Source organism: Corythoichthys intestinalis, chromosome 16 (assembly GCF_030265065.1).
Source record: "Corythoichthys intestinalis isolate RoL2023-P3 chromosome 16, ASM3026506v1, whole genome shotgun sequence".
In the NCBI taxonomy this organism is placed as follows: domain Eukaryota; kingdom Metazoa; phylum Chordata; class Actinopteri; order Syngnathiformes; family Syngnathidae; genus Corythoichthys; species Corythoichthys intestinalis.
Window position 1 is genome coordinate 52,486,598 of NC_080410.1, and position 9,217 is coordinate 52,495,814.

The following is a 9,217-nucleotide window of genomic DNA, read 5'->3' on the forward strand; positions in this document are numbered from 1 at the left end:
TGTGGCAAAATAAATTTTGCCATGTGGCTTTTTTTTTTTTGCCATGTAGCAAAAGTGGTTTTGCCGTGTGGCATTTTTTTGCCATGTGGCAAAATGAATTTTGCCGTGTGGCATTTTTTTTTTTTTTTTTGCCTTGTGGCCAAATTGATTTTGCCATGTGGCAAACTAAATTTTGCCATGTGACATTTTTTTTGCCATTTGGCAAAAGTGGTTTGGCTGTGTGGCATTTGTTTGGCCATGTGGCAAAATAAATTTTGCCATGTGGATCTTTTTTTTTTTTTTTTTGCCATGTGGCAAAAGTGGTTTTGCCGTGTGGCGTTTTTTTTGCCATGTGGCAAATTTTGTCATGTGGCATCTTTTTTGCCATGTTGCAAACTAAATTTTGCCATGTGGCTTTTTTTTTGCCATTTGGCAAAAGTGGTTTTGCCATGTGGCATTTTTTTGTCGTGTGGCAAAATGGATTTTGCCATGTGGCATTTTTTATTGCAATGTGGCATTTTTTTGCCATGTGGTAAAATTGATTTAGGTATGTGGCATTTTTTTGCCGTGTGTTAAAATAAATTTTGCAATGTGGCATTTTTTTTGCCACATGGCAAATACCACTTTTGTTTCTCGCTGTGTTTCGCCAGCTTCGTCAGGTTTTTAATCATTTCTTTCAGAACTTTCTCAACACAACATGCTTATTGTTCGCCCCAGCTGAACAACGTGAAAGTAAAAAGTCCTCCCTCCTTTCGTCTGTCAAGTCAGCCACGCAGTGCGTTCAGGTACACCACGCACATCCGCCACATAAGAACCTCATTCGTCACATTTTTACAGGTATTTTTATTAACATTACTATTACTATATTATAATTCTGATTTTTATTCATAATGTATTTGCTTTGCTCTGCGCTATTTGCAATAGTAGCAGCTTTTTTTTTTTTTTTAAGTTTTAGTGTAGGTTTTCAGGCTGTGGAACGAATGAATGAGATTAAAATGTATTCTTATGGGAAAACCCTGCTCGACATACAACTATTTCGACTTACAAATAAGGTGCTGGAACCAATTATCTTCGTATGTAGAGGTACCACTGTATTAACATTTGGTTTCCAAGTGAGGCCTACATGACCCAAAACGTGATGTCCACAGAGATGCACGCCAGGTCCCAATTGAGTTTATTCAAATGAATTCTTATATGGTTTTTGCCTCCAATAACATGTTCTAAATGACAGTGCCCTGTTAGGGGTCAACAATCCTCAAGTAAATATTGCTTGAGAGATTGTACGCTTACGACATTTCAGTGGCGGTTTTCGGATTTTTCTGAAACGGGGGCCAAGAAGGGGCCACGTGTAACCCTCAGGGGCCAAGTGTCGCTGCCATCTGTGTTCAGTGTTTGTTTTGGTCAACAAGGCAGACTACTCTGCATTTAGCGGTAAAACATAGAACCAGTTAAGTTTGTCATCATTTGTATTTAATCATACTGTGCGCAGAAAAGAAGGATTCAACGATTGCCGTGCTTTGTGCTAAAACGGGAACAGGGATACCTCAGGGGCCATTCAAATGAGAGGCGGGGCTAGTCGCTCTGTGGCCCAACCCCTAAAACTGCCACTGCAATATACTTTTCTTGTTTTGCTTGTGAATGCGGAGATGTGATTAGGCTAGTCTTCAGTGGAGGTATGAAGCTATACTAATGGGATGCCATCATCTTAAACTGTGAGCCTTATTATTCTGAACTTAAGCTGTGACATCGCAGTTTTTCAAAAAAATTAATACATTTTACATATGTATAAGCACAGTATATATAATAAATACTTCAATATACTGTATGTACATATGTATAGATACATTTTATTTATTTATTTTCTAAAATAGATTTTTATGGTCTTGGCCTTGTCTGTGTCATTCTTCTTGTCTCGTTGTCAACTCCCGAAAGCCTTGGTCTCGGTGAGTTCAAATCTTGGTCTCTAACAGTGTGGTTCAATCCATAGTTTTGTTCTCATGGTGAGCAAGTGTTTGGGAAAAGATGTCCCTGGACTCCAAAAGTTTAAGAACCCCTGCCTTAGAGAATCCTGCGAGATGGACAAGATATTTATTGTGCAGCTGACACTTATGTCCAGTCTATCACTGTCAACCGTTGCCACTCTCATGTCTCACAAAGTTTGTTCTCACTGTCTGCCTTTTTGAAAGAAAAAAAAATGCCCAGTGAGAACACACAAAGCAGATCCAAATCCTTATTGATTAATGTGACTTTTCCCATAAAGTGAGAGGATCGATTTCCCCTTTGTATGCATTAAACAGTGTTCATGTCTTACGTGCGTTTGCCCGTTGCAATTGTTTCTTCTTATGTCCTCAAACACACGGTGCATACTATTCCATACTTTTCTGTTTTCTGACTGCCCCCTATTGACGGCCCGTGTTATTGCAGTACCAGTTGGCCGCTGCATCTACAGCAGAAGCTGTGATGGATTTCATGTCTTCCTTCTGGACCGAATCATGTGAAACTCTGAGGGTTAAAGCCATTTAAAAAAAAAAATACAATAAGACCAAGCACTGTTTTGTGTGATGTGTCAGTGCCAAGATTTCAAGCACCGGAATGCCATGGCCATACTTAACCCCGATCCTTTTGTAAAAGTCACTTGTCTTCCTTTTTTTTTTTTTTTTTTAAATACAATGTTACAGGATACAAACAATAGAGAAAAAAAGTTAGGGTCTGTTTTTACATAGCAATGTGGCATTTTTTTCATACCCTTTTTTGTATAACGATGGGGGGGGGGGGCAAAAACTTTGAGTTAACTGTGTGGGTATTTTATGGTTGTCGTGTTTTAAATTGCCTTCCAATTGTAAAATAAGAAAACAAACTTCTTGGCTGCCATTGACGGTGCTAGACTACTTTGACATATTACAACACTCAAATGAAGGAAACGGATCAACAACCCTATTCATTTTCATAAATCTGCTCATTTACTGCCATTGACCGTGATAGACATCCAATCCATTGGAACTGACTGACGCCCGGTCAAAATGGATCGGACGCCTATTGCCGTCCACGGCACTGAACCGTGTCAATGTCCAGCTCAAATGGATTTGACGTCCATCTCTGTCAATGGCAGTGAACGAGTTGAGGGAAATATATATTTTTATATAATGTAAAGAAGAAGAAAGAAAAGAATTTAGAAACGACTTTGTACAGTGAAGGCCGTGTTGAAGAGCAAAGGCTTAAAAAGTGAAGTCAATGGCAGGGACCCGCCCGCGGGCTACGCGCCATGCGTCAGAACGCCCCCTGAACGAGCTTGTGTTTGCATTGCTTCAACACATCGGTGAATGCAAGTCAAAGTCAGTCGAGCGTGAGAGGTGACGTTCTGCAAGCTTGCTCTCTATGGAAGAAGAGGCAGCTGACAATTTCCAAAGAAGCTCAAAAAACAAATAGCCTATTGGGCCGTCAATACGTATGTCTGAGTGGCGACTCACCATTTTTGCCAAATTCATCTCGTAGAACTCTCTGGAAAGTTTGTAATGCCACCCATTCTGGTTTCAACAATCACTACAAAATTGCTTAGTCATAAGCGGATGTTTTAAAGGGAACCACGGATGGAAAGACTTGCAGTTCTTAAAAGATAAACATTAGTACTGAAGGAATTCGGCTTCCCAGCCAAGCTGCCGGAACAGCGACAGCTGAACCAGTTGGTGTCCAGACCCCGCGCGTTCACGCCGGCGTTAACCTTATGTACTGACTCAATTTTGAACGGTTTAGAGAAGGCTCACCGAAAACAGGTTGACAATTTATTCGTTGACAGTGATCAAAAAGCAAGGCAAAACAGACGACGGAGAGGCAATGTTGGATCCAGGGTCCGCAAAACAACGCATACATCGGAATGTTCCCGAGAAGCGACAGTTGTTAGCTAAAATGTTCAGTCTTTTGAAAGCTGCTGTGGAGTGGGGCGGGCGAAAGGCGTGCCTGGGTGTTGTCTTGGGATAATCCTTCTGTGGCAGGTTTGGGTGGTCAAGTTCATGTTTCATCTCTCGTGGCTGGTTCATGGTTGCCACAGCCACTGAGGTGGGGGTTCGGCATGCCTTGACGTCTAAGGCGCCGAGCTATCAACTTGTTGCCTTGGTAGGGCGGGAGTGTCCTGACTCCACCGAAGAGCTGCTGATGTCATTTCCATTGTTTATCAGGCGACGGCTGATAAGCTGGTCCTCTTTACAGTGTCAAAGGGCATGGAGCTTGTTTCTTTAAACTATGGTTAAATTCTTTACTATAATGAATCTGTTAGACCATGGGTGTCCAAACCTCTCCTCAAGGGCCGCTGTGGGTCCTGGTTTTTGTCCCTACCTATAGAGCACAGACAGTTTAACCAATGAAGTTTGTGCTAGAACAAGCGGCACCTGACTGCAATCAACTGATTACACGTGTGAGACACCAGATTGGTGAAAACGTGTCGTCTTGTTGTGTAGAAATGAAATCCAGCACCCACTGCGGCCCTATGTGGAATAGTTTGGACACCACTGTGTTAGACTAATGCAAACAGTTATATGGTGTCTGCGAGAAAAGTAACTATCCCTTTCAGTATAAGTTAAAATAATTTGATATTGAAACCCTTCTTGATGTTTTTGTTTTTTCTACAACTTGTTAAATTAGTTTAACTAGTAGGCCACCATTATTGTTGACGTTGCAGGGCGGTGACGTCACTGGACTACGCTGCCGGGATTCCTGAGAATGACTCTAGCGACATAAACATGTCATCTGTTCAGCCCTTTCAATTTGAACCCGAGAGAAACATTCATGAGGAGGACAGCAGTCAATATTTCACAAAACGAGCAGAAAAAGCAAAATGAATAGGAAAGACGGGATAAGACGAGACGAGAGTAGGACAAAACCGGTGTTCTGCCAAAATGTGCTACAAGAAGCGAATTTGAAACCCTAAGTACTACCGTGCGCTTTCAGCTTGTTTAGTTAAGATGCATACAGACAGAACATACTAAAGATGCCTTAAGAAAATACTTCAACATAGCAATATCAAATTAAATACGCTACGTGACTAATGTGGTCAACAGATCAACAATCTGCTTTAACCCTTAAATACCTGCAACATGAAGCAATTATCAGAGAATCCCAAAATTTGAAAAATAAGGTCCTAATGACACCTTTTTTTCAAATTTGTAGAAAGAAAAGTCAAAATGAATATTTGTAATAAGTGCTCTAATATCTATAACCCTTGCTAAATCCTTTTTTCCCCTCTCTGTCTCTCTCATGGAACCTGCAGATGCATGTGTTGACTTGCATCATAATTAAAAAAAAATTTTTTTTTCAAAAAGAAAAGTCAAAATTCTAACTTAGTCTCAAAATCATGAAATTTTAGGTGTATCAAATGTTTTAGGTGTATCAAATGTGATACATTTGGCAATAAAGGGTTAAAGCTACCACAAGAAAACAATGCTTAAAAGTATAAGCGGGAAACACATGCAAAAAGTATTTTAAGGCAATGAAAAGGTAATAAAAGACTCAATAAAAACACAAGTAGTAAGTACTCACCGCTTTTAACCGTACACATGTGTTGGACGTCTCGCCGTGGAAAAAAACCAAGGCAATCGGCAAAGGGATCGAGAATACAAACTGTCAAATGGCAGCGAGTCAATATCTCGGCAACCTGCCTAGGATCGGTTTAAAGACACTGCTGATGAGCTGGAACTTGATGCAGGTACGACTTCGGGAACTCATCCCACAGCTCTGACCAGCAGCGGAATGTGACAAAATCATGCCAGTCGTCATACTAGCTTTGCTTGCTAGCTAGCACAGCTATTCTCCCAGTCCAGGCCAACTACGTCATCATCCCGAGCATCCATTGCGCGAATAAAAGATGGCGCCCTCCGTAGGCCAAAACGTGTCCTAAATATAATAGATTGACAAAATAATGGAAATATTTCTTGTCCTTCTACTAACATATTTTTAGTAAAGAAGAAACAATTGTGGCTTATTAGAGCGTACAAGTCTTTAAGTCCGAGGTTCCCTTTAAAGAGGAGCCGTGCACAAAATTGCCACTGCTGCTATTTGAAACACTACAATACAGTACATCTGGTGAGTTTGCAGAAGTTGAAATTTCAAGTCAACCGATTTCATTTCTGATGGAAAACCCAAAAAACAACAACATATGATGTCAAACGGACTTGAATATCGGGGATGGAAAGCAGGTCAGCCAGACCACTGAGCTAAACACCCTGGCTGACAACCTGTGTTGTCGTGCCGTTGACTCGATAAAATTTTAGGAATATTGAAGAATTGGTCTACTTAAAAGCAGCATGGAGCCCAGCCGCATGTCAGGCTGATTCTGAAATGTTTTTTTTCTCCGTCCACTCGAGAATGCAACATTTCAGATCCCCACGCTTCTGTAGTGACAATGTCAGAAGACATATTTTCACTGTGTGGGCACCGCCAAGCAATAACCTCCCGGGATTATCTCTGTGTGTCTTGCCTCCATACGCAAAAACACCGTGATGGATTTTGTCATTGCTACTAAAGTGTGTTTTTCCTATGCCTTTGAGAATATACAGTAGTATGTACATGGAAATCCATTGAATTGCATTTTTTTCTACATTCTGTAATGAGTATCAAAATGAGATGCATGGTCAAAGACTTATTTTTCTATTAAAAAATGAATAAAAAGCCAAAGAAAACAAGAGTCGTGGCTTTGGTTTTCTGTTCTTGATTATTGTTACATGTTTTACATATTTACACTATTTACATTGTACTGTTCAACTTTCATTGACCATCAAAATTCTATATTTCAGTGAGTTTTGTATTTTTTCCCTCAAGCTTTTTTTTGAGCTTTGGGGACTATTCGCGATAACAACTGAAGGCGGAGCTAGCGGAAAGGCAAGCCAGGCTGTTGTTCGGGACCCCTGCCAATGAGGGCTGCCAAAAAAAAATGTACAGTGGTATGAAAAAGTATCTGAAGCTTTTGGAATTTCTCACATTTTTGCATGAAATCACCATCAAATGTGAGCTGATCTTTGTCACAATCACACAGATGAAAATGCAGTGTCTGCTTTAACTAAAATCACCCAAGCATGTGTAGGTTTTTATATTCTAATGAAGGTAGCATGCAAACAATGACAGAAGGGGGAAAATAAATAAGTGAACCCTCTGCCTAGGGAGACTTAAAGAGCAATTGAAATCCAATTTTTACCAAACAATGTAAGTCAGATGTGTGCCCAATCACAGATGAGTGGTTTAACGTGGCTGCTCGCTATAAAACACACACCTGGTAAGAAATGTCTTGATGAGAAGCATTGTCTGATGTGCATCATGGCTCGGTCAAAAGAGCTGTCTGAAGATCTGCGATCAAGGATTGTCATTGTGTCCCGAATTCAATTCAATTCAATTTTATTTGTATAGCCCTCAATCACAACAGAAGTCTCAAAGGGCTTTACAGAGGCAATATAAGACCGCGAAGACCGCGCTGTGTTTTAGTTCCGCTTTACCTGGTATAATTTAATAATCGGAATTTGGATGTTTGTGAATCGTTCTCGAATCTTCAGCGGCCGAATCGGGAATAATCTAAGAATTGGAAATTTTGCACGCCTCTCTATACAACAGTGTCAACCCGTACTATCCGTCGGTGTCTGAATGAAAAGGGACTCTACCAAGGAAGACCCCACTTCTGACCCAGAGACATAAAAAGTTGGTTGAAACTTACCTGATAAAGCCAAAAACGTTTTGGAAGAAGGTTCTCTGGTCAGATGAGACAAAAGTAGAGCTTTTTGGGAAAAGCCATCAACATAGTTTCCAGGAAAAAAAACGAGGCCTTCAAAGAACACAACATGGTCCCCACAGTCAAACATGGTGGAGGTTCCCTGATGTTTTGGGGTTGCTTTGCTGCCTCTGGCACTGGACTGCTTGACAGTGTGCATGGTATTATGAAGTCTGAAGACTACCAACAAATTTTGCAGCATAATGTAGGACCCAGTGTGAGAAAGCTGGATCCCCCTCAGAGGTCTTCCAGCAGGACAATGACTCAAAACACACTTCAAAAATTCAGACCTGAATCCTGTGGAGAGATCTGAAAATGGCACCCTTCAAATCTCAGAGACCTGGAGCAGTTGACCAAAGAAGAATGGTCTAAAATTCCAGCAGAGCATTGTAAGATACTCATTGATGGATACCGGAAGCGTCTAAAAGTTGTGCCACCAAGTATTAGCCTGAGGGTGCCAATACCTTTGTCTGGCCCATTTTTGGAGTTTTGTGTAAAATGATAATGATTCAATTTTTTTCCCCATTCTCTTTTATGTTTTTTCATTGCAAGCAAAATAAATGAAGATATTACTACCAAAGCATTTGTAATTGCAATCATTTTCTGGGAGAAATTGAGCATGATCTGGAGAGGTGCCAATACTTTTGGCCAGCACTGTATAGCAGTGCTGTATAGACCCTACTCATATGACGTCACAACCACGCCTCCGCGCCATATTGTCCGTCAACTCGTCGTTTTGACGCATTACCGCTACGTAAATTCCTCCTATTGGCGTGTTTTTCTGCTCGTTAACATTAATAATCAAAATAGTGAAGGCGTGTGTGGCGGTTGGTTGCAGTAACGGAGAAGATGGACGGAGAGACTTGAAGTTCTAACGTATTCTGAGAGACCCGGAGAGGAGAGCGAGATGGACTGCTGCAATTCGACGAGTAAACTGGGCTCCAAACGATTACCACGGATTATGTAGTAGTCATTTTATATCTGGTTTAATATATATTTAGAGGGTTTTGGGCTGACAAGCACAATTAAGATCATTGCGAGGCTAATCGCCGACAACATACAGTTTCAAATTCAAGATGTTTATTTCTTCCACCATCATTACATTTTGAATAATATTTAGCTGGTACCAAGTGAAAGTAGCTGGCCTCGTCTACGGATCATCCGTTAAACAGGTGTGTCCAAACCTTTTGCAAAGGGGGCCAGATTTGGTGTGGTAAAAATGCGGGGGGCTACCGTGGCTGATTTACATAAAACAATATATTTAAAGAAATTTTAGCAAGCCCTTCTGTGTGTCACATTTGCTTTATTATTTTTTTTAATTCATAATTTCAACAGTCTCGTCTTTGTGGTGTTCTCTTTCGACACTCGGGCTCTTGCGAAATACTGCAGCTGTGAAATTAAACTAGCTTCGAGTTGCTATAATTTCTCGCTGCATATCTTCCCTGTAATGTTGACGTACATGTCAGCGTGTCTTGTTCGGTAATATCATTATCG